Raw genomic sequence first — 27,120 nt, forward strand, 5'->3', positions numbered from 1 at the left:
TGTGTGTAGGCAGTGTCTGCAGCTGCTTGAGCTTGAGCTCAGGGTTTCCAAGCTTGAGGGGCAGCCGGAGTTACTGCGGAGCATCTGGGAGGCTGAGAGTTTCCTGGATCTTACGTTCCAGGAAATTGGCACCCCACAGGCAGTGAGAGTTCAGGATAGTAGATGGCTGGCCATCCGGAAAAGGCAGAAAGTGCAGGAGTCTTTGGGGTGTGTGCCACTCCTAAACTGGTACCCAGCTTTGAAGACTGCTGGGAGCGACGACACCTTGAAGGAGTGCAGTCCAGACCATGGCATCCATGGGTGAGAGACCGCACAGGAGGGAACAGCAAAGAGTAGAAATGCAGTCATTATAGGAGATTCCATAGTTAGGGGGACAATCAGGCATTTCTGTAACCATCAACGTGACTCCCGCATGCCGTGTTGCCTTCCTGGTTCCAGGGTAAAGGACATCATGGAGAGGGTGCAGAATATTCTGCAGGGGAAAGGCAGTGAGCCAGAAATTGTGGTACACATTGTACCAAATACATAGACAGGGCCAGTATTGAAGTCCTACAGTCAGAATTTCAAGAGTTAGGGAGATGTTTAAAAAGTAGGACCTCGATGGTAGTAGTCTTTGGATTACTCTCAATGTGGCATGCTAGCGAGAGTAGAAATAGGAGGATAAGGAGGATTCATGCATGGCTTGAGGCATGGTGCAGGAAGAAGGGCTTCAAATCCTTGGGGCATTGGGGCCAGTTCTGGGGCAGAAGGCAAAAGGGATAGATTGCACCTCAACAGGACTGGGACCAATGTCCTCAGGGGGAGGTTCACTAGTGTGGTTGGGGAGGGTTTAAACTAAATTGCCAGGGGGATGGACACCAACATATAGAAGTACAAAGGAGGAATAAGGTGCATAAAGTGGATAGCACGTTAATGGAGATGGTCACGCCATAGGTTAAAAGTGTTGAGGCAGAGAGAGAATGGCAGTCTAAGAGAACCAGGCAGGTAGTGCAGGAGCTCCCTGTGTCGATCTTGCTTGCTAACCGGTTTTCCATTTTGCATACTGGTGAGGGCGATGGTTCCTTCGAGGAGTGCAACAAGGACCAAGTCAGTGGCACCGTGGGTGGCTCCACTGCACAGGAGGGGAGGAAGCAGAGCGGAAGAGCAATAATGATAGGGGATTTGTTAGAGGAACAGGCAGGTGTTTCTGCGGCCGTAGACATGACACCAGGATGGTATGTCGCCTCCCTGGTGCCAGGGCCAAGGAGGTCACAGAGCAGCTGCAGGACATTCTACTGGGGGAGGATAAAATTTTAAAAAAGGACCTCAAAAGCAGTAATCACAGGATTACTCACAGTACCAAATGCTAGTGAGCATAGAAAGAGGAGGATTAAGCGATTGAACATGTGGCTGGAGAATTGGTGCAGGAGGGAGGGCATCAGATTTCTGAAGCATTGGAGCCTGTTCTGGGGTAAGTGGGAACTGTACAAGATGGACGGGTTGCACTTTAGCAGGACTGGGACTAACATCCTCACAGGGAGGTTTGCTAATGCTGTTGGGGAGGGTTTAAACTAAATTGGCAGGGGGGTAGGGAACCTAAGAGGGAGCTCAGATTGGAGGGAAGCAAAACTGGTAACAGGAAGTAGAAAAGTAGTAAGTGAAATTAGAAGGCAGACGAGATGAAGGCAAACACCAAATAGGATTGGAATGAGGAATAATGTTAAGACAAAGTTAAGGGCACTCTATCTGAATGCACGCAGCATTCGCAACAAGGTAGATGATTTGAAGGCACAAATAGATGTAAATAGGTATGATTTAATTGCCATTACGGAGATGTGGTTACAGGGTGACCAGGACTGGGAACAGAATATTCAAGGATATTCGTCATTTAGGAAGGATAGGCAGAGGGGAAAAGGAGGTGGGATTGTGCTGTTAATAAGGGACGAGATCAGTACATTAGTAAAAGAGGATCTTAGATCAAAGGAGCAAGATATAGAATCAGTTTGGGTGGAGATAAGAAACAGCAAGGGGCAACGAACATTGGTGGGAATTGTTTATAGGCCACCAAACTGCAGTGGTAATGTTGGGCACAGTACAAATCAGGAAATTAGAGCTGCATGTAACATGGGAAATACAGTCATAATGGGCAACTTCAATTTACATATAGATTGGGTAAACCTAATTAGCACTAATGCTGTGGAGGGTGAATTACTGGAATGTGTACAAGAAGGGTTTCTGGAACAGTATGTTGAAGAAACAACTCGGGATTAGGCTATTTTAGATTTAGTATTATGTCATGAGAAAGGGCTAATTAATAACCTTACTGTAAAGGAGCCATTAGGAAATAGCGACCACAATATGATAGAATTTTACATTAAGTTTGAAAGAGATATAGTTCATTCTGAAACTTGGGTCTTAAATCTGAACAAAGGAAACTATGAAGGTACAAGGGGCAAGTTGGCTTTGGTTGATTGGGAAAATACATTAAAAGGCTTGCTGGTAGACAGACAATGTCTAGTATTTAAAGACGTATTACATGATTTACAATAAATATACATTCCTCTAAGACACAAAAACCCAACAGGAAAGGTGAATCAATCGTGGCTAACAAAACAATTTAAAGATTGCACTAGGTCAAAGGAAGTGGCTTATAAGGTCACTAGAACAAGTGGTGAGCCCAAGGATTGGGAGCAATTTAGAATCCAACAAAGAAGGACCAAGAAACTAATAATGAAAGGGAAAAGGGATAATGAATGCAAGCTAGCTAGAAACATAAAGGCAGACTGTAAAAGCTTCTTTAGCTATGTGAAAAGGAAAAGATTAGCAAGGACGAATGTGGGTCCATTGCAGGCAGAGACAGGAGAGTTTGTGGTGGAGAATGAGGAAATGGCAGAGAGACTAAACAATTACTTTGTGTCTGCCTTCGTGAAGGAAGACACAGAAAATCTCCCAGAAATAGTAGGGAACCAAGGGACTTGTAAAAATGAGGAACTGAATGAAATTAGTATCAATAAAGAGGTAGTACTCAAAAAATTAATAGGATTAAAAGTTGATAAATCCCCTGGATCAGATGAGCTACATCCCAGAGTATTGAAGGAGGTGGCTGTAGAGATAGTGGATGCATTGATGGATATCTTACAAAATTCTATAGATTCTGGAAAGGTTCCTGCAGACTGGAAAGTAGCAAATGTAACCCCACTACTTAAGAAGGGAGAAAGAGAGAAAAGAGAGAACTACAGACCTGTTAGTTTGACATCAGTAGTAGGGAAAACTGTTCGAATCTATTCTGAAGGATGTGATAACTAGACATTTGGAAAATAATGATATGATTGGGCAGAGTCAACATGAATTTATGAAAGGGAAATGCTGTTTGACAAACCTGTTGGAGTTTTTTGAGGATGTTACTTGTAGCATAGTTAAGGGGGAACCAGTGGATGTGGTGTATTTGGATTTTCAGAAGGCTTTTGATAAGGTGTCACACTGGAGGTTAGTAAACAAAATTACAGCACATGGGATTGGGGGTAATATAGTGGTATGGATTGAGAATTGGTTAACACAGAAGACAGAGTGTAGGAATAAATGGGTCATTCTCAGGATGGCAGGCTGTTACTAGTCTGGTACTACAAGGATCAGTGCTGGGGTCACAGCTGTTCACGATCTAAATGATTTGGATGTGGAGACCAAATGTAATATTTCCAAATTTGCTGATGACACAAAACTAGGTGGGAATGTCAGTTGTGAGGAGGTTGCAAGGAGGCTTCAAGGGGATTTGGACAGGCTAAGTGAATGGGCAAGAACATTGCAGATGAACTATAGTGTGAATAAGTGTGAAGTTTTCCACTTTGGTAGAAAAAACTGAAAGGCAGAGTATTTCTTAAATGGTGAGAGGTTGGGCAGTATTGATGTCCAAAGGGACCTGGGTGTCCTTGTTGATCAGTGACTAAAAGCTAGTATGCAGGTGCAGCAAGCAATTAGGAAGGCAAATGGTATGTTGGCCTTCATTGCAAGGGGATTTGAATACAGGAGTAAAGAAGTTTTGCTACGATTATATAAAGCCTTGGTGAGACCGCACCTAGAGTATTGTGTACAGTTTGGTGTCCTTATCTAAGGAAGGATATACTTGCCATAGAGGGAGTGCAACGGAAGTTCACCAGACTAATCCCTGGGATGGCGGGATTGTCTTATGAGGAGAGATTGCAGAAACTGGGCCTGTATTCTCTAGAGTTTCAAAGAATGAGAGGTGATCTCATTGAAACTTACAAAATTCTTATAGGGTGTGACAGGGTTGATGTGGATAGGATGTTTCCTCTGGCTGGTGAGTTTAGAACCAGGGGACACAGTCTCAGACTAAAGGGCAGGCTATTTAAGACTGAGATGAGGAGACATTTCTTTACTTAGAGGGTGGTGAATTTGGGGAGTTCTCTACTCCAGAGGGCTGTGGAAGCTCAATCATTGAGCATGTTCAAGACAGAAATTGATAAGAGTTCTGGATATAATGACATTAAGGAATATGGAGATAGTGGGGAAAAATAGCGCAGAGGTAGATGATCATCCATGATCTGTTTGAATGGCGGAGCAAGCTCGACACGCCGAATGGCCTACTCCCGCTCCTATTTCCTATGATCCTATAAAGTAAAAGTGTTGGATAGTACTAGAGAAGGAAGTAGTACCATAGTCGATTGGGGCAGAATATGAAGGACTATGAGGAATACAAAGACAGGTTTAGAAAGCATGTATTTAAACGCATAAAGTGTGGTGAATAAGGTTGGTGAGCCACAAACACAAATAGTCATGTGGGAATATAAAGTAGTAGCAATAACAGAAACGTGGCTTAAAAATGGTGAGGACGAGGCGGTTAATATTCAAAGGATACAATGTGTTCGGGAAGGAAAAAAAGTGAGGTGGGGTGGCAGTAGGGATTAGCAAAGGCATTGAAGTGTTGGAAAGGGAGATGCCCTTGAGGGGACAAGGAAAGAATCCATTTGGTTAGAGTTGAGAAGTAATAAAGGTATGATAACATGACTGGGGGTATTCTATAGGCTTCCAAATACTGAGAGAGGGATAGAGGAGCAAATCTGCAGGGAAATCAGAGAGATGTGCAAGATCTATAAAGTGTGATAGTGGGGAACTTTAATTACCCAAATATTGATTGGGATAATGTTAAGAGTAAAGGGAAAGGAGGGTGAGGAATTTCTGAAATGTTTTCAAGAGAACTTCCTTGACCAGTATGTTCTCAGTCCAACTAGGAAGAGGGCATTGCTAGATCTGATACTGGGAAATGAGGTGGCCCAAGTGGACCAAGTGTCTATGGGAGAACACTTGGGTAAAAGTGATCATCGTATCATAAGGTTTAGATTAATAACGGAGAAGAGCAAGGAACAATCTCAGGTAGAACTCCTAAATTGGAAGAGAGCTAACTTCAATGGGATGAGAAGGGATCTAGCCAGGTTAAAATGGAACCAAAGACTGACAGGAAAAATGGTAACAGAACAATGGGTGATCTTTAAGGAGGAGATGTTTCAGGTACAGGCTAGGTACATTCCAACAAGCGCGAAAGGTAGGAGAACCAAAGACAGGGCTCATTGGATGATGAGGGAGGTAGAGAATAAGATGAAACAAAAAAAAGGTTCATGATGCATGTCAGGTGAGTTCTTCAAGTGAAAATCAGGCCAAATACACTAAGTTGAGAGGGGAAGTGAAGGGAAAAATAAGCCTGGTGAAGAGAGAATATGAGAATAGAATGGCAGTTAACATAAAAGGGAACCCCAAAACCTTCCATCAGCATGTAAATAGCAATTGGGTGGTAAGAGGCGAGATTGGTCCTATTAGGGTCAAAGAGGTCGATATTTGCTTAGACACGCAGGGCAAGGCTAAAATACTTAATGAGTACTTTGCATTGGTGTAGACTAAGGAAGAGGATGCTAACAAAATATCGAAAGAAGCGGAGATAGTACAGGGAACGGATGGGGTTTAAATTGATTGGCAGAATGTACCGGAAAGGCTGGCTAAGATTAGAGTGTATAAGTCGCCTATCCAGATGGCTTTCATCCCAGGTTGCTAAGGGAAGTAGGGGTGGAGATAACAGAAGGGCTTGCCATAATCTTCTATTCTTCCCTAGATACAGGGGATGTGCCAGCGGATTGGACAGTGGCAAATGTGACACCCTGATTCAAGAAAGGATGTAAGGACATTCCTGATAACTACATGCTGGTCAGTTTGACATCAGTGATGGTAAGCATTTAGAAATAATAATCAGAGAAAATAATCAACAGGCACTTGGAGAGGTTTGTGTTAAATAAGGGGAGCCAGTACAGATTTGTAAAAGGCAGCTCATGCTTGACTGATCTAATTGAAATATCTGATGAAATAACAGAGAAGATTGATGAAGAGAATGCAATGGATGTTGTATACATGGATTTTAAGAAAGCGTTTGACAAATATATATATATCTGTTCATATCTTCATTGTATTTAAGAATTTAGTTCTTCTAATTAAACAGTTAATTTGTTGATTGAAAGACACCTGGGGCTGGATTTTACCTTGGGCGGACGGGAATTCACCACCAACGTGGAAGTCGGTGGTGAACCTGCTTCCGCCTAGCCTGGGGATCCGTCCTGTATTTTATGGGTCCCCGGGCTTTAATTTTCCCGAGGCAGGACTTCCACCCGCTTGAGGAAGGAGATCCCGCCTCAGCGAGCTGCCGGTCAATCAGTGGACCAGCAGCTCTTAGTCCCAGCAGCGCCACCGGGAGCGGTGGCCATTGCTGGGACTGCAGCCCAGCTGACGCCATGGACCCTGGACAGTGGGTAAGTTGGGCTTGCCTCAACGTGGGATCGGTTGTGCTCTGGTGAGGCTAGGGTGGTCGTTTGGGGGGAGGGGGGAGTCTTGGGTCCCGGGGGTGGGTTGGGAGGCGGGGGCGGCCCTCAATTGGGCACCCTGTACCTGACTGCCATGCTCCTCCCCCCCATCCCGGGGAGTGGCATGCTTGCCACGGGTAAAATACCCGTGGAGGCGGGCGCAGGCCCTTAAGTGGCTGTTAAGTGGCCACTTAAGGGCCTTGATTGGCCTCGGGCAGGCGGGCCATTTCCCCCTCACGCCCGACCCCCGTAAAATCGACCAGAGGTGGAAGCAGGGCAGGTAGGCCTTCCGGAGCTTCCTGCTCTTTTTTACGCCGCCCCCACGCCACTAACTGACCCGCTGGGGCAGCGTAAAATTCAGACCCTGGTTTGGTTAGCCTCACTCAGGGGTTAATAGATGGTATAATTTGGCTGGTCTTTCTTTAATTTAGAAAGTTTTAAATGATATGTTAGGTGATCTGTGGAGGGACAGGATTGAATTAACAGTGCGTTTCTCCCACCATAATCAGAACATGCAATATAGAATGAAGGGCACAATTCTAAAGAGTGTGCAGGGGTAGAGGGACCTGGTGGTTCATGTGCATAGATCTTTGAAGATGGCAGGACGTATTGAGAGGGTGGTCAGCAAAGCATATGAGATCTTGGACTTCATAAATAGAGGTTTTGAGTACAAAAGCAGAGAAGTTATGCTGAACCTTTATAGAGCATTGCATCCCGTTCTGGTCACCACACTTTAGGAACGATGTGAGGGTCCTCAAGAGGGTGCAGAGGAAATTTACCAGAATGGTACCAGGGATGTGGGGATTTTAGCTACAAGACTAGGTTGCAGAAGCTGGGGTTGTTCTCCTTGGAGCAAAGGAGATTGAGGAGAGATTTGATAGAGATGTACAAGATTGTGACAGGTTTAGACAAGATGGACAAAGAAAAGTTGCTCCCATTAGCTGATCATACAAGGACTAGCGACACAGATTTTAGGTTTTAGGCAAGAGATGTAGGGGGAATGTGAGGAAGAACTTTTTTCCATAGTGAGTGGTAATGACCTGAATGTCTCTGCTTTCACTACCCTTGTAGGTAGCACAATCAATGATTTCAAAAGGAATTGGATGAGCACTGGTGGGAAATAAACTTACAGAGCTACACGGATAGAGCGGGGGAATGGATTGCTCTACAGAGATCTGGCATGGACTCGATGGGCCGAATGCTTCCTTCTGCATCAGAATGACTCTATGACTCTATGAGCAGCACAGTGATGCAAGATACTGTTGACAGTGCAATCAAACAGCACTTACTTAGCAATAACCTGCTTACCAATGTTCAGTTTGGGTTCTGCCAGGGCCACTTGTCTCCAGACCTTATTACAGCCTTGGTCCAAGCATGGGCAAAAGAGCTGAATTCAAGATGTGAGGTGAGAGTGATTGCCCTTGACATCAAGGTAGCACTTGACAGTGTGTGGCATTAAGGAGCCATAGCAAAGTTGAAGTGATTAGCATTCATGGGGAAAACTCTCCACTGGTTGGAGTCATGCCTAGCACAAAGGAAGATGGTTGTGGTTGTTGGAGGTCAATCATCTCAGCACCAGGACATCACTGCAGGCGTTCCTTAGGGTAGTATCCTAGGCCAATCATCTTCAGTTGCTTCATCAATTACCTTCCCTCCATAAGGTCAGAAGTGGGGATGTTCGCTGATGATTGCACAGTGCTCAGGACCTCAGCGCAACTCCTCAGATACTGAGGCAGTCCGTGCCCACATGCAGCAAGACCTGGACAATATTCAGGCTTGGCCTAATATGGCAAGTAACACAAGTGCCAAGCAATGACGATCTCCAACAAGAGAGAATCTAACTATTCCCCCCTTGATGTTCAACTGCATTATCACTGAATCCCCCCACCATCAACATCCTGGAGGTCACCATAGACCAAAAACTTAACTGGACCAGGCATATAAATACTCTGGCTACAAGAGAAGGTCAGAGGCAGGGAATTCTGCGGTGAGTAACTCACCTCCTGACTCCCCAAAGTCTGTCCGCCATCTACAAGGTACAAGTCAGGAGTAAGATTAAATACTCTCCACTTGCCTGTGCATGTTTTTCCCCTAATGATCACGTGAAACCTTATCAACTGCCATCTGGAGGCCCTTATAGACAACATTCATAGACACTTCCCTGATCGCCATGGTTGTGGCATTCTTGAAAAAATTAGGTCAGACATTACCCTTCACAAATCCATGCTGATTCTCTTTGATCAGCTCATACTTAGCCAAGTGCTGAGTCACTCTCTCTCTGATGTTGGATTTCAGTAACCTCCCTACTACTGATGTTAAACTGATATGTCTATAGTTAACATGTTTCTCCCTCCCTCCTTTCTTAAACCTTTGCAAATTTTCCAATTCAAAGGCACAATTCCTGAGCTTTGGAATATTATGACTAATACTTCTCGATTAGTAGCCTTTACTACTTGAGCTGTTCTGCTTCATGCAGTCCATGTAAAAATTAAAATCTCACATGATAACTATGTTGTTTTTACGAAATGTGTCCCTGATCTCTGTATTATACCAACTCATCCAACTATATCCCTACTAACAGGAGGTCTGTAAACAATTCCTATCAGGGTCTTGCATCCTTTGTTTTTCCTTAACTCCACCCATGGTATTTCCACTGCTGACCACCCTTACAGAAGCCCCTTCTTTCTACTGCTGTAGTTGTGTTATTAACAATATTGGTACTCAATGTCCTCTCTAATTTTTTTTCCTTGTGTGCTGCCTATTCATTTGAATGCATGGTACCTTTAAACCTTTATGCACGTCTGAGACCGCACGGTATCTTAAAGGGGACAACTTGTGAGCAGCCTGCGTGATACCTTCGGCTTTCTATGTGGCCACACGCACAGCTTATAGGAACCATTACCTCGTCCTTTCCCAATCTCCATTTTTTCTACAGAGTCGAATGCCTGGGTTATTTAGTTCCCAATCATGCCTACTTTGTAGCCAGGTCTCTGTAATGCCTACTACATCATACTTTTTAAACTGAATTTGTTCTTCGGACTCATTTCCTTTTTTTCTTATGTTACGTGCATTGTGTATAGAACTTTTATTTGGGTAACTGTCCCCAACCTTGCCCATATGCCCTGCTGGTCTTTCTATCATATTTTTTGACTTACTTTGTGGATTTTCCTCTGCGAAGATTCCCTTTGCAGTGACATCACAACGTATGCCACCCAGAGCAGATTGATGTATTTTACTTTTCCAATTATCTAAAGTTTTATTCCCAGGAGAGGAAACTGAGCAGGGATTTTCTTTTAAGTTTAAAGTTATTTTCTTCTTGGCACTGCCAAACTTTGCTCTTTAGGGTCAAAACTGCAGAAGTTTGTGTTTACACTGCGGTCTGTAATCTGCTGTTTGGATCAAGTCTCGGGTTAAATTGTCACATTTCAGTCAATTTGATCTACAAGGACACCGTCTTTAATATTGCTGGGAATATGGAATTTTTTTTTGGTGATGCAAAAGATGATGTGTGAATGCACTTAGAATTACTGATGTGTTCACTCTTGTCCCAAGCTTGAATCCCCCTTGCAAAAACCCTCTGTGCCTCTCTTGGCATTCTCCACCAGGTCCATTGTGCACCTGCCACTGCCTCCTTAAGAGTAGCAACCCTAAATGCACTTTTCCTCTTTCTAACTCACCTTCCTGTTCATTATACCTGTTGCAAGCTAACCTCAAGAACCTGTTTCCCATCCCACATACCCCACCCATACCACACTCCCTGAAGGCTCCTGATATACTGACAACTACCGCCTCCTCTGCATTTACCTCCAAAATATCTATATCTACCTGCTTACAAACAAACCCTTGCCACCCAGGGCACTATTGTAGATAATTGCATTGGCAACATGGGTGAGAAACAGGGCTCGTTATCGCCCATTTTTTTAGGTGCCACAAGTGGCCTTAGAGCTGATAAAATGGCATCCTCAGCACACACACACTTGTGGGGCAAATTGTGTCCAACACCCTATTGGTGCAGGCATTAATGCGTGTGCAAACATCTGCTAGAAGCAAGCAGAGCAAGAAGATATGATGTCAATTAGGGTGCAAAGCTGATTTGATGTCAGTGGTGACATTCTGGAGCTCAAAGCTCCAGCTTAACCTTGTACAGCTGAATATATATTCAGCAGAAGGAAGGATCCTTCAGCCACCACCAGTGTAATTTAAAGGGATCATCAAGTACTTCTGTTGCTTTGATTCTATGGCTGGGATTTTATGTGGCCCCTTGAGGCGGGAGTATCGCAATGGGTGTTGGGGGGTGGTGGGGGGGAAAAGGACAGCGGAGGGCCTGTCACCTCCCTATCGCCAAGCGATCTTACCAGGGATGGGATAGGGCGACAACAGCCTTCCCACCCTGAGGCCAGTTAAGGATCTTAAGTGGCCTATTAACAGCCAATCAAGGGCCACTTCCCACCACCACTGGGATCTTACCAGCAGCGGGGAGGTGCCTCCACCACGTGGGGAGGACGCCTTGTAACACAAGGCACCCTCCCTGCGGGCTTGGGGGGGGGGTCCCTTCTTCATGGGCAATTTGTGACCCACAGAGGACCCCCACCTTACTCCCACTGGACTGCATGACCAGCCCCTGGCCCCCCCTCGTCGGGGCCTTCCGGACAGGCACCAGCGACCGCCTCACTTACCTGAGGTCAGGGATTCCACCACTGGGCCTGGGTCCAAGGCCTCTGCAGTACCAGCAGTGACCAACGCTCCCAGTGGCGTTGCCGATACTGCTGAGCTGCCGATCCTCTGATTTGCATGGCAGCTCTTGGAGGCAGGATAATGTCTTTAAAGGGATGGGGGATCCTGGCTCGTGAAACTTAGAATTTAAGAGACCAGAGGATCAATCCCGGGGGGCGAGGGGGGGACACAAATAGGTTCAGGCGGGGAACCCCCACCTTTTCAGCCCGGAGCCGGGAGCCCTGCCTCTAACACAAAATCCAACCCTATAAGTGTTTGATGTTTTTTATAGTGGTTTCAAGTTGCAGAAATCTACGAGTGCACAGTGGCAGATTTTGAAGGACTTTTTGATGACTTCAAGTATGTTGCATAAACCAGCTGCTCCCAGACATGGGGGCACTAGTAGGAATTCCCTTTGGAATACAGGATAACTTGGAAAATGAACAGAGGCCACCCGGAGCAAGACAATTTGCAGGAAAAGGGAAGAGGATCAGGTGGAGAAGGACACTCTGTTGTGTGATTGCCTTGAAAAGCGATGTCCCTTTAAGGTCTTAGTATGCTAATAAGCTAAGTAACAGGACGCAGTCATGAGAGTCAGAGTCACTCTGCTACTGTAACATCTGGAGGCAAATTCTGTAAATAGTTAACTCCGTACTGGGTATAATAGTTCGGCTGTAAATAAACTTATTTGAGATCTTCAACAAACTGAACTCCAAGCATCTCATTTATGTTGTATCAGACAACATAAAAAGAACTCATTACATGATGGCAGCTCCTCATTACATGGTGGCAGCTTTGGTGAGAAGACAGAATCTAAACTTGAAGACCACAGGGAAAACAGCTTTAAAAACTACCTTCCTACAGCTGAAAAAGAGAAAGTTAAAAAAAACTGGCCCAAACAGGGAAAGAGGAAAACACTTACCTCAAGCTTTTGAACACAGAGCACTGAACAACAGGCTGCAAATCAATAGCTGTGATTAGGTGAGTCATTGTCCCGACAGTCCAGGAACCCCATTGAAAAAAAAGCTTTTGAGGTGCTTGTAAAGTTGATTTTTTTTTAAAGGCTCAGTAAAAGAAAAAAAAGCAGGGAAAACTCAATCCCTATCTCAGGCTGATCAATTATTTTTAGAGGCTCGCCCAGACTGATCGAAGTCGGCGTCATTACAGGATGTGTCTGACAGCAAAAAGTGTGGGAATCCTCCATTCACGCAGCTTGCAGATAAAGCTTAAAAAAAATCAACTACTCAAGCATGAAGACCTTTCATTCACTCAGCCAGAGTTTTAAAAACTCATAAAACCATTCAAGCATGAAGAATTACCTATTGAACGGCTGTATAAACAAACTCTAGCAGAGAGAACAAAAGCACTTGGAACGCCTATTGCACAGCTGTGTAAACAGACAGACTAGAGTTCTGGAAGCTATATAAACAGACAAGCACTGCTAAACACCTGCTCCTGTCAATCAAAGCAGCCAAGAGAGTTTTTTTAAAGGGAAAACAGTAGCGACTCATAGAATAAGTTTTAAAGCCAAAGAACAGCAGGAAGATGAATATCAAATTTCCCAGCATGAACTGGAAGGCCATAGATATCTATCTGAATTCCAACTTTTTAAACAGGGAATACAGTTATGCTTCACTGACCAAGCGACTGTAGAACCAGAAAAGCAAGCTGTAAAAATACTAATAGCAATTCAAAATGAGGGATTACACAGAATCAATACCTTAGGTTTATCTGAAGAGGCCCAAAAAGATCCCGCAAAGATATGGAAAGTGATAGAGATCAGCTCCTATTACGAGTGAATTTTAGAATTCACCGCCTGGAATTGATGTCCTACAGGTGACAGGCATCAGGCACAGGAATCAATAGATCAGTTCATCAGTAGATGTCATAGTAAGGGCAACAAATGCGATTTCTCAAAAGCTGAGCTGTCAGACCAAATAATGGAGCTGGTGGTTGTATCAACACCCATGGAAGCATTCCAGAAGGAATTCTTGGGGAAAAAGAAAGGTCACAGCATCGATGAACTGCTGGAAGATGGCAGGAAATACAAAGCCATGGTAGCTGGGCAACAGCACCTGCAAGCACTAGGTGAAGCCAACAGTATCAGCACCATAACCAGGTTGAAAAGAGCAAGCAAGCTATGAGTTAAGTATGGTTGGTCCCACTCACCATGACATTGTTCTGCATTTCATAACCGGTGCAAAAGGACACTGGGCCCACCCACCAATGCAAGAAATCTGGCTCCAAAGACGCAGCCAGGAGCCGCAGCAGGGCACAGACAAACAGAGGACAGGCGCAGCAACAAGGCAATGGCATCAACGAGAGCTCCAGAGACCGGTGCAAATGCAAGCCGATTTACGAAGTCCACAGTGAAACAGACCTGAGACAAGACTCAGAGAGAAGCAATTCTCAACCAAAAGACAAACAAGCCTTCCACATTGTGAACCTGACACACCATGTTGATGAAGTCAAACAACATCCCATGCCCAAAGAAAGCTGGCAAACACACACTCAGGGTCAAGATTGACACCAGCACTAGTGTAAATATCTTACCAGTCCGAATCCTACAAGATATGTACCAGAGTCGTTGGAAATCAATGATACAACCGACAACTGCTAAGTTATCTGCATACAATGGGTCACCCATCCCTTGCAGTGACACATTAACAATGCAATGCAGATACAGCAAGTCGGCATGGAAACCACAAACGTTCTACCTAGTAGACACAAGTGGACCAGCAGTGGCAGGACCTCAACATCATAACTATCCACGAGAGCATTGCCAAGGGGAAATCTCCAAGGACCAGAACCCACTCGCAGATCTGACCAGCATCACATGGTGCTGTCTGGTAACCCAGCAACAGCACAACTAATCCGCACCTTCACTTCAAATCTCGAGGGAACCACCAGCACCACAACAAGTCAGAACGGACACGTATCTCCATGAGACTAAGTACTCTTCCTCCAACAAGCCCTCAACCGTGGGCCCCAAGCCTTCAGACGCAGAGGATGAGGAGAGGCAATGCCCTGAGGAGGCAAAGGAGGAATGAGTTGAAGCATTGTCTGTTGGCTCTTCGAGATGAAGCGCCGGAGCTTTCCAGGAATGACAAGGCCCCAAAAGTGGTCATCCTGAGAAAAGTAACAGAGTATATTAGCAGACTGAAGTCGGAGCAACAGAAACCAAATGCAGAGAGGGAAAAACTTCAGAAAAAACAGCAACAGATGAGACACAAATTCCCCAAGCAACAGTTGTCAAACCACTGAGATGATATATGGATTTTTGAGCCTCTATATTTGTTAATTTCACAATCTCTATCCATGTGTAAATAATTTTGATGTTATCTAATTTTATGTATTTTTACTTTTAGCATTAGAGATTTATCTTTGGAAAGAAAAGGGATGTTGTGTGATTGTCTTTAAGAGTGATGTCCCTTTAAGATCTTAGTATGCTAATGCGCTAAGTACCAGGATGCAGTCATGTGACTCAGAGCCAGAGTCACTCTGCTGCTGTAACACCTGGAGGCAAGTTCTGTAAATAGTTAACTCTGTACTGTGTATAATAGTTTAGCTGTAAATAAACCTGTTTGAGATCTTCAACTAACTGAACTCCACACATCACATTTATGTTGCATTAGACAACATAAAAAGAACTCTTTACACACTCAGCAGAAGGCTATATCTGCCCAAGGTGTTCAGGGAGCAATTCTCCTAATTGAACCTCAGCAAGGAACAAGGTGTGAGACGTCAGAAATGACATCCTCACTAAAATCTGCCACCTGTTGCAGCCATGGCTGCAACCTCAGAGCAGAGCAAGGATTACATTGCCAATGGCTGTGAAGGGGACAGTGGCGATAAACTATTCAGTGTCTGTCTCTTTCCACGTTGGAGCTGGAAATATTTGCAATATCTTGCAGTTTACCATCCACTGTTGCGTAAGGGAGGTCACTGATGCTCTTTATTCAATGAGAGCTAACTGCATTTCATTCTTTCTTACCAGAGAGGAGCAGATGGAGCGAGCTTGCTGTTTCGTTAGCATTGCAAGTTTCCTCATGGTACAGGATGTCATTGACTTCACGTACATCACTTTGCAGGTCCCAAATGTCAACTCGACCCTGCAGCAGAACCGAAAGAGATTCTGCTTTGTCAACATTGAGTGGGTATGTGCCACAGGCAGCGAAGCATGTAGGTCAATGGCCAGTATTCTGGCAGCAGTCATGAGACCTTCAGTCTGTGGCAGTCTGCTGTACCAACTCCAATTCAGCCACCACGGCAAACCAAAGGGTGGCAATTGTGTGACAACGGCTATCCACTGGTGACATGGCTGATGTCTCTGGTGTGCAACCCACACATGTGTGCGCAAACACACAATGAAAGCCATGTTGCTACATGAAATGTGTTTAGAAGACCACTGGCATGCTGAAACAACGCTTTCACTGCCTGGACTGCTCTGGAGGAGTCCTGCAGTACTTGGCAGAGCGCAGGTCAAGATTTGTGCTGGTCTGCTGTAAGCTGCCCAAACTCACCATCAAGAGAAGACAGCCCTTGCCACCAGCTATATGGTGAGAAGCTGAGGAGCAGGAGGAGGAAGATTAAAAGGAACAGGAGGAAAAGGAAGGGAGGCAAACAAGACACCCCCTTTCTGGCTGGGCTGTCAGTGAAGAACTCAGCAGAGTGCAATATCAGTAACCACAATTCCAATTCCCCATTCACCAACAGTCCCACACCTTACCTTCCCTCTGCCACTGACCATCAGTGACCATGCAAAAATAAAAGCCACCACAAAATAAACATTGCAACCAAATTTATAAAATGAAATCATGCCATGTTGCATTCAAAAGTCAATAATCACCCTTATGCATTCCCTTACAGTCTGTCTTCCAGGTGTGTTTGCCTGTCCTAGTGCTCCTATGCAGTGCTACCACAGTGGCTGCAGCATGACTGGTGGAAAGCTGCTGACTTTCAGTGTGGAAGACTGCAGATGGCCTTGGAGGACATCCTCGAACAGCTCTGGACCTAGAATTGAAAAGTGTGTCAGTGAGTGTTGTGCAATCTGGGTGATGTGGCTGTCATGGATGAACAGCTGGCAGTGTGTTCAAGCTGTGAGATGTGGGTGTGAGGCTTGCAGCAGTACTAAGTGTGTGAGAGTGAAGTGAAGCTATGAATGTTAGGTATGAGGCCTGATAGAGGTTGTTGGTAAGGTGAGTGATTTGAGCAGTGGCTGAGGATACTGGTGCAGTTGGTAAGATGGATTTGGAGATACATTCGCATATCCTTGACCACTGGGGGGAGGTTACTGAACTACTTGCGGCACTGCATCCACGTGTTCCGGGCTTGACTCCTGCCAGTGACCTCCATGGCTATCTCCTCCCACTGCCTTTTGATCATTTGTCTGGAAGGCGTCCTTATCCCCTGCAGATACATGATATCTGAGGAAGATGCAAAGCGGCTTCAAGGGGATTTGGACAGACTTAATGAGTGGGCAAGAACGTGGCAGATGGAAGGCAGTGGCGTAGTGGTATTGTCACTGGACTAGTAACCCAGAGACCCAGGGTATTGCTCTGGGGACATGGGTTCAAATCCCACCACAGCAGAAGGTGTAATTTGAATTCAATTAATAAATCTGGAATTAAAAACTAGTCTAATGATGGCCATGAAACCATTGTCGATTGTTGTAAAAACCCATCTGGTTCATTAATGTCCTTTAGGGAAGGAAATCTGCTGTCCTTACCTGGTCTGGCCTACATGTGACGCCAGACCCACAACAATGTGGTTGACTCTTACATGCCCTCTGAAATGGCCGAGCAAACCACTCAGTTGTACCGAACCACTACGAAGTCAATAAAAAGGAATGAAACCAGACGGACCACCCGGCATCGACCTAGGCACCGGAAACGACAACGGCAAACCCAGCCCTGTCAACCGTGCAAAGTCCTCCTGACTAACATCTGGGGGCTTGTGCCAAAGTTGGGAGAGCTGTCCCACAGACTAGTCAAGCAACAGCCTGACATAGTTATACTCACGGACTCATACCTTACAGGCAATGTCCCAGACTCTGCCATCACCATCCCCGGGTATGCCCTGTCCCACCGGCAGGACAGACACAGCAGAGGTGGCAGCACAGTGGCATACAGTAGGGAGGGAGTTGCCCTGGGAGTCCTCAACATCAATGCTGGACCCCATGAAGTCTCACGGCATCTGGTCAAACATGGACAAGGAAACCTCCTGCTGATTACCACCTACCGCCTTCCCTCAGCTGATGAGTCAGTACTCCTCCATGTTGAACACCACTTGGAGGAAGCACTGAGGGTGGCGAGGGCACAGAATGTACTCTGGGCGGGAGACTTCAATGTCCATAACCAAGAGTGGCTCGGTAGCACCACTACTGATCGAGCTGGCTGAGTCCTAAAGGACGTAGCTGCTAGACTGGGTATGCGGCAGGAACCAACAAGAGGGGAAAACATACTTGACCTCGTCCTCACCAATCTGCCTGCCGCAGATGGATCTGTCCATGACAGTGCTGGTAGGAGTGACCACTGCACAGTCGTTGTGGAGACGAAGTCCCGCCTTCACATTGAGGATACCCTCCTTCGTGTTGTGTGGCACTACCACCGTGCTAAATGGGATAGATTTTGAACAGATCTAGAAATGCAAAACTGGGCTTCCATGAGGCGCTGTGGGCAATCAGCAGCAGCAGAATTGTACTCAACCACAATCTGTAACCTCATGGCCCGGCATATCCCCCACTCTCCCATTACCATCAAGCCAGGAGACCAACCCTGGTTCATTGAAGAGTGCAGGAGGGCATGCCAGGAGCAGCATCAGGCATACCTCAAAATGAGGTGTCAACCTGGTGAAGCTACAACACAGGACTATCTGCCTGCCAAACTGCAGAAGCAGCATGCGATAGACAGAGCTAAGCGATCCCATAACCAACGGATCAGATTTAAGCTCTGCAGTCCTGCCACATCCAGTCGTGAATGGTGGTGGACAATTAAACAACTAGCTGGAGGAGGTGGATCCACAAATATCCCCATCCTCAATTAAGGGGGTGCCCAGCACATCAGTGCAAAAGATAAGGCTGAAGCATTTGCAACAATCTTCAGCCAGAAGTGCCGAGTTGATGATCCAACTCGGCCTCCTCCTGAAGTCCCCAGCATCACAGATGCCAGACTTCAGCCAATTTGATTCACTCCACGTGATATCAAGAAATGACTGAAGGCACTGGATACTGCAAAAGCTATGGGCCCTGACAATATTCCGACAATAGTACTGAAGACCTGTGCTCCAGAACTTGCCGCGCCCCTAGCCAAGCTGTTCCAGTACAGATACAACACTGGCATCTACCCGACAATGTGGAAAATTGCCCAGGTATGCCCTGCACACAAAAAGCAGGACAATCCAACCCGGCCAATTACTGCCCCATCAGCCTACTCTCAATCATCAGTAAAGTGATGGAAGGTGTCATCAACAGTGCCATCAAGCAGCACTTGCTTAGCAATAACCTGCTCAGTGACACTCAGTTTGGGTTCCTCCAGGGACACTCAGCTTCTGATCTCATTACAGCCTTGGTTCAAACATGGACAAAAGAGGTGAGGTGAGAGTGACTGCCCTTGAAATCAAGGCAACATTTGACCGAGTATGACATCAAGGAGCCCTGGCAAAACGGAGGTCAATGGGTATCAGGGGGAAAACCCTCCGCTGGTTGGAGTCATACCTAACGCAAAGGAAGATGATTGCGATTGTTGGAGGTCAATCATCTGAGCTCCAGGACATCACTGCATGAGTTCCTCAGGGTAGTGTCCTAGGCCCAACCATCTTCAGCTGCTTCATGAATGACCTTCCCTCAATCATAAGGTCAGAAGTGGGGATGTTCGCTGATGGTTGCACAATGTTCAGCACCATTCGTGAATCCTCAGATACTGAAGCAGTCCGTGTAGAAATGCAGCAAGACTTGGACAACATCCAGGCTTGGGCTGATAAGTGGCAAGTAACATTCGTGCCACACAAGTGCCAGGCAATACCATCTCCAACAAGAGAGAATCTAACCATCTCCCCTTGACGTTCAATGGCATTACTATCGCTGAATCCCCCACTATCAACCTTCTCGGGGCTACCAATGACCAGAAACTGAATTGGAGTAGCCATATAAATACCATGGCTACAACAGCAGGTCAGAGGTTAGGAATCCTGTGGCGAGTAACTCACCTCCTGACTCCCCAAAGCCTGTCCACCATCTACAAGGCACAAGTCAGGAGTGTGATGGAATACTCTCTACTTGCCTGATTGGGTGCAGCTCCAACAACACTCAAGAAGCTCAATATCATCCAGGACAAAGCAGCCTGCTTGATTGGCACCCCATCCACAAACATTCACTCCCTCCACCACCGACACAGAGTGGCAGCAGTGTGTACCATCAACAAGATGCATTACAGCAACGCACCAAGGCTCCTTAGACAGCACCTTCCAAACCCGCGACCTCTACCAACTAGAAGGACAAGGGCAGCAATTGCATGGGAACACCAACACCTGCAAGTTCCCCTCCAAGTCACACACCATCCTGACTTGGAATTATATCACCGTTCCTTCACTGTCGCTGGGTCAAAATCCTGAAACTCCCTTCCTAACAGCACAGTGGGTGTACCTTCCTCACATGGACTGCAGCGGTTCAAGAAGGCAGCTCACCACCACCTTCTCAAGGGCAATTAGGGATGGGCAATAAATGCTGGCCTGGCCAGCGACGCCCACATCCCATGAATGAATTTTAAAAAATCTAATGTGGAAAAATGTGAGGTTATCCATTTCGGCAGGAGGAGTAGATGTGCAGAGTATTTCTTCAATGTGAGAGATTAGAAGGTGTAGATGGACAAAGGGACCTGGGTGTCCTTGTCAATAAGTCACTGAAAGCTAACATGCAGGTGCAGCAAGCAATTAGGAAGGATAATGGTATGTTAGCTTTTATCACAAGAGGATTTGAGTACAGGAGTAGTGAAGTCTTGCTTCAATTGTATAGAATCTTGGTTGGACTGCACCTGGAGTACTGTGTGCAATTTTGGTCCCCTTACCTTAGGAAGGATATTATTGCCATAGAGGGAGCACAACGAAGGTTCACCAGACTTGTTCCGAGGATCGCAGGATGGTCCTATGAAGAGAGATTTGGGAAACCGGGCCAGTAAATCTCTGGAGTTTCAAAGAATGAGAGGTGATCTCATTGAAACCTACAAAATACTTAAAGGGATAGACAGGGTAGATGCAGCTAAAATGTTTCCCCTGGTTGGGAAGTCTAGAATCAGGGGTCACAATTTCAAAATAAGGGGGAAGTCACTTAGGACAGAGATGAGGAGAAATTTCTTTACTCGGTGGGTTGTGAATCTTTGGAATTCTCCACCCCAGAGGGCTGTGGAAGCTCAGTCATTGAATTTGTTTAAAGTAGAGATTGACAGATTTCTGAATACCAATGACATAAAGGAATATGGGAATTGTGTGGGAAAAAGGCATTGAAGTGGATGATCAGCCATGATCGTATTGAATGGCGGAGCAGGCTCAATGGGCTGAATGGCCTACTCCTGTTCCTATGTCTCCTACTTTTCACTTCCTTCACTAAGATCTCCAGTGCAGAGTCTGAAAACCTTGGAGCTCCCTCCCTCCACTGTTGTGTCATTCCTCTGCTGGGATACATGATTAAGCACAGATGTGATTTTTAGCAGGCTATTGACAAAGGGTGGGAGGCACCAAAACTGAACATGATATTTTCTTTCCTTTACATTTGCTTTTCAGGTAGTGGGGGGAGAGAGGCCGGGGGGCGGGGGAATAGAGGTGGGGGTGGGGGGTGGTGGTCAGCCTCTGGATGATAATCCAGATCCGATTCTCTTCAACCATGACTCCCAAAACCTGCTCCAGCCACAATGTACCTCCATTATAGAAGGTGCTAGCTTTAAGCAGTGCAGGGTAGCTTTAACTGGTGCAAACCACTCTCAGAATCGGTCCCCTGCTAATTTGTTCAGGCAACAAACAGTATTGTTAATGCTGTCTGGATACAGGGATCATGAACATGAGCAGGCAGCACCAAGTTGCTAATGCTACATACATTGCAATCAACAGGCACTGGTTAATCGTGCATCGCGATTCCCACACCCATTTTTGGGGGCGATCCAATTTAGCAGTCATGGCTTTGACTGAATCTTGGTTCATGGATGACAATATCTTTGCAATAATGAAGCCTCCGTTCTATGTTGTAATTTCCACCATCTACCCAGCCAAAGTTGCTGCAGTGGTGGCTTGGCCCTGATCATCAAATCATACCTTGAGTTATTCTTCTTCAACTCTTGAAGCATCTTTGACTTCTTTGAGCAACTAAGTCTGTTCCATCCCTTCCATTTCCAGCCCCAATCTCCAGCCCAAGTTTCTCCCCAACATATCCTCCCTTCTTTCAACCCAGACTCTCTGCATCAAGTAACTCATCATACTCAATGATTTTAATCTTCATCTAATCCTGCCTTGCCTCTGTCCATTGATTTCACTGCCCTCCTTAAACCCCTATCCTCCATATAAACTTGCGTACCCATATTCAACCATGTCAATCTTACCATCTCCAAATTTTTTCATGGACTTGCCCTTCCATTCCTGTGACCTCCTCCAGTGCTACAGCCTCCCCCCTCCCCAATAATTTATTTTTCGGACGCCAGCATGCATCCCCCTCCCCCTTTGTCCCACCCTTGGTCATGTGGTCAGTTTCAAGCCCCACTGTCTGAAATTTAATCCACAAACCCTTTTCACCACCTCACTCTCATCCTCTAAGACCCTCCTTAAAATCCACCTCATTAACCAACCTTTGATCGCTCCTCTAACATCTCCAACTTTAGCTTGGCAACTACATTCCAAACATCACATGAAGGGAAATCTTCCCATATTAAAAGGCTCTAAATAAATACAAGTATTTGTTGTGCTGTTTCAAATTTCTCATGATAGTTTGATAGTTTGGGATAGACTGCGAGGGGAAAGAAGAGATAAAACAATAATTCTAAATCTATAACATTGTTTAAAGGAGTTTCCCCAAAATACTCAATAGGTATATGCATTGAATGGTATGGTGATAAACAATACAGACTAGGAAGGTTTCATGTTCAATCATTTATTTTTAATAAATTCGTTGATCTCACTAGTGCAGTAATGGGGCACTACAACTGCCCTGAGGCTAAGGAGTGAAAAAATTAGCTAAGGTTCACACTCCTGATAACCGTCTAGAGGCTGAGCCACACCCCATCCTCCCACCACCTGAAAAGCAAATACAAAGGCAAGGAAAGGATCACATTCAGTTGTGATGCCTCCCACCCATTGTCAATAGCCTGCTAAAAATCATGTCTGTACGTAATCATGGAGCCGTATCCCAGCAGAATCCTGGCTGTGAATAAAGAGGGGAAATTGAAAAGACAAATCTACACTACTATTCAAGGTGAGTAGGTGAGTTTAAGTAAATAAACTTAAAATATATGCGTATCTGTTTTATATTAAAATGCTTTCACTTCCTATTTGTCTGTTAATGATGGTTTCATTACTCTGAAGGTACAGGAAATTGGAAACAGCACCCACTTTATTTGGTGTTTGAATTCCTTGGTGATTTTTATTCCCTTTTCGTTCCTTAAAGCAGTGATTTCTCACTATACGGTTTCATGGAAGTCAGTCACCTTCTGAAATGTTATCCATAACATTGTTCATTTGTGAGCCTTGGCAGTTAGTGTCAGCAGGGTATCCACCATGGACCAAATTAGAGCCAATTTCAATCATGTCCTCACCCAATGTCCAGCAGCACATATGCTTTGCAGAGCTTGCTTGATAACGATTAAAAGTAGGAATCCAGGTTGATTTTTTACCCCTCACTAATCAATGGTCACTGAGGTCAAATGTAGTTACAGTCCCAGCTGATATCATCTATAAAAACAACTTGTAATTTATATAGTGCCCTTGTTATAGTAAAGCATCCCAAGGCATGTCGCATAAGCATTATAAAATAAAATTTGACATAGCCACATAAGGAGATATTACAGCAGATGCCAAAAAGCTTGGTCAAAGAGGTAGGTTTTAAGGAGTGCTTTAAAAGGGAGGAAGAGAGGCAGAGAGGTTAGTGAGGGAATTTCAGACCTTAGGGCCTTGGCAGCTGATGACACGGCCATCAATGGTGCAGAATTAAAATGGGGATACATACTCAAGAGGCCAAAATTGGAGGAGCACAGCAACCTTGGAGAGTTGTAAGACTGGAGGAGATAACAGAGATGGGGGAGAGGCCATGGAGGGATTCGAAGACAAGAATAAGAATTTTAAAATCGAGGCATTGCTTAAACTGGAGCCAATACAGGTCAGTGAGCACTGGAGAGATGGGTGAAGGGGGCTTGTGTATGACACAGGCAGCAGAGTTTTGAATGACCTCAAGTTTACAGGGGGTAGAACATGAGAAGCTAGCCAGGAGTACATTGGAATAGTTAAGTCTAGAGTTAACAAAGGCATGGATGAGTGTATTAGCAGATGAGCTGAGACAGAAGTGTTACCAGAGATGGAAATAGGCAGTCTCAGTGACGGCCCAGATGTGTGATTAGAAGCTCATCTTAAGATCAAATGCGATACCAAGGTTGAGAAGAGTCTGGATCTGCCTCAGTTTCTAGGGAGAGGGAGGGAGTCAGTGGCGAGGGAATGAAGTTTGTGGGGAGGACTGAAGACAATGGCTTTGGTTTTCCCAATATTTTGTTGTAGGAAGTTTCTGCTCATCCAATACTGGATGACAGATAAATAGTCTGACAATTTAGGGGTCGAGAGAAATGGTGGTGAGGGAGAGCTGGGTGTCGCCAGCACACATTAAAACTGACACTGTGCTTTCAGATGATGTCGCCAAGGGGCAACATGTAGCTAATAAACAGAAAGGGGCCAAGGATAGATCCTTGGGGAATGCCAGAGCTAACAGTGCAGAAGCGGGAAGAGAAGTCATTGCAGCTGACGCAGCCTACATGGATTTCAGAAAGTAAGATTGGGCTTGACAAATCTAATAGAGTTCTTTGAGAAAGTGATAGATGTGGTAGATGGGGTAAATTGAATGAATATGGCGTACATGGAATTCCAGGACACCTTTGACAAGGGACTATCAGAAAAGATTAAGGGGTATGGAGCAGGAGGAGCAGGAGGGGAACAGGAACAACGATTCATGAATAAATCTGGGGCTTTTAGCCTGTAAGGGATTATTTTTAAACATAGTTTGCAAAGAGACCATAGAAAAATTCAATTTTGAAGAAAGTAAGCAAGTTGCAACTGAATTTTTAAAAAAGATTTAAAAGAAGCTGTGGGCTTTAATTTGACCTTGCCTGCAATGGAATTGTTAGAAGTGTGAATCTGGTAGCAATACCCACACCCAAATCCACAATTTCCACCATCCAGAATGTACAGAACATGCAGAGATATGCTGAAGCCAGTCATATTCAAAATGGCTGGGTGTGTATGTATTGAGTACAATGACAATGAGCAGACACCCCAGTGTATCATAACAGACATTATAGGTTCATTTTCAGGTTGATAAGTCTAGTTGACTTAAACACATTATGGTGGTATCTTTAATGGTGAGCAACTCCATAATTATAAATATAGATATAGATAGATATATGTAGACTCTGTAGATTAAAAAAGTCTTGCATTTATAAAGCACGTCTCATGACAGCCCAACATGCTTTACAGCCACATAACAGTAGTCACTGTTATGATGTTGATGATAGATATTTACCATATCCTCAAAAAAAGTTATCAAAAATTAAATGAAAATTGCTTTAGGTTTACATTATCTCACACCAACTATTCTTCCAATTTCTTTCCTTAATCTCTCCTCAATACAGCAATTCAGTTTGGTGTACATTCCCTCAAGCAACAGTTGTCCAGTACTAAATCAAAGGGGCCAATTTTCACATGAGCCTGATCAGTGAATGTGAACAGGCTATTCTCCTGGTGCCCACACAAGTACGCTTTCCTGCAAGGGTCACTAGACATTATTTAGGAACAAGCACAAAATACTGCGGTTGCCGGAAATCTGAATAAAATACTGAAAGTACTCAGCAGGTCAGGCAGCATCTGAAGACTGGCAAATTTCTCCCCTCCTCATCTATGAGGATAATGAAGTGAACTGAGTACCACACCAAGCAGTGCCTTTACCAACTCAGCCATGGGAGGCTGGAGTGCAATTTTATGACCTGACATAGATTTGTTGCATTTTGTTGAAATCTGTAATAATGGTCTGACCCAATTATGTGGAGCCATGTTACCTTAAGCATCAGTACGGTTTAGGGTGTCCAAAACAACTATCACTCTCTCAACTAAGAGCATGCCTTTCCAATGGAAAGGCTGAACGTTTCCCAGGTACCAAAACTTTTTACAGTTGATGATCATAGGATCAATTACATGCAAGTAGCTAGAGAATCGCTAGACATTTACTTTTACTCAAACGTAAGCACTTTCCAATGCATTTCAAGAGTGCACCTGAGCAAAAATTATCCACATAAAATAGTCTACAACTTTTTTCCTCTTACATTGTCAAAAATCAATCTATATTTATATATAGAAATTCTGGTTTCTATTACATCATGGACTCCTTTTTATATTTTATCCTGCACAAGGAATCAACTTCTTCTATCTCTAGCAATATATTCAAAGGTTTCCTATGCTTTACCATTCTATTTAAGAAGGATATATACTTGTCTTGGAGGCAGTACAGCCAAGCTTCACTACATTGGCTGCTGGAATGACAGGGTTGTGCTATGATGAGAGGCTGAGTAACTTGGGTCTATACTCTCTGGAGTGTAGAAGAATGAGAGGTGATCTCACTGAAACTAGGGAAAGGGTTAGCCCGCTCAAGGGCAGAGAAGGGAATCTATGTGTGGAGCCAGAGGAAATGGGCGAGGTACTAAATGAGTACTTTGCATCAGTATTCACCAAAGAGAAGGACTTGGTGGATGATGAGCCTAGGGAAGGGAGTGTAGATAGTCTCAGTCATCTCATTATCAAAATGGAGGAGGTGTTGGGTGTCTTGCTAAGCATTAAGGTAGATAAGTCCCCAGGGCCTGATGGGATCTACCCCAGAATACTGAGGGAGGCAAGGGAAGAAATTGCTGGGGCCTTGACAGAAATCTTTGCATCCTCATTGGCTGCAGGTGAGGTCCCAGAGGACAGGAGAATAGCCAATGTTGTTCCTTTGTTTAAGAAGGGTAGCAAGGATAATCCAGGAAATTATAGGCCGGTGAGCCTTACGTCAGTGGTAGGGAAATTATTAGAGAGGATTCTTCGGGACAGGATTTACTCCCATTTGGAAACAAATGGACTTATTAGCAAGAGGCAGCATGGTTTTGTGAAGGGGAGGTCGTGTCTCACTAATTTGATTGAGTTTTTTGAGGAAGTGACAAAGATGATTAATGAAGGAAGGGCAGTGGATGTTATCTATATGGACTTCAGTAAAGCCTTTGACAAGGTCCCTCATGGCAGACTGGTACAAAAGGTGAAGTCACACGGGATCAGAGGTGAGCTGGCAAGATGGATACAGAACTGGCTCTGT

The 27,120-nt window shown here is 44.9% G+C and overlaps 1 protein-coding gene across 2 annotated transcripts in view; it reads right to left on the reverse strand.

Annotated features, from left to right (window-relative positions):
• wnt5b (wingless-type MMTV integration site family, member 5b) overlaps positions 1 to 27,120 on the reverse strand; it is a 161,089-nt gene that overhangs the window by 51,579 nt on the left and 82,390 nt on the right. The gene's annotated exons all lie outside the window — the stretch shown is intronic.

The sequence above is a fragment of the Heterodontus francisci genome, chromosome 18, assembly GCF_036365525.1.
Source record: "Heterodontus francisci isolate sHetFra1 chromosome 18, sHetFra1.hap1, whole genome shotgun sequence".
NCBI classification, from domain to species: domain Eukaryota; kingdom Metazoa; phylum Chordata; class Chondrichthyes; order Heterodontiformes; family Heterodontidae; genus Heterodontus; species Heterodontus francisci.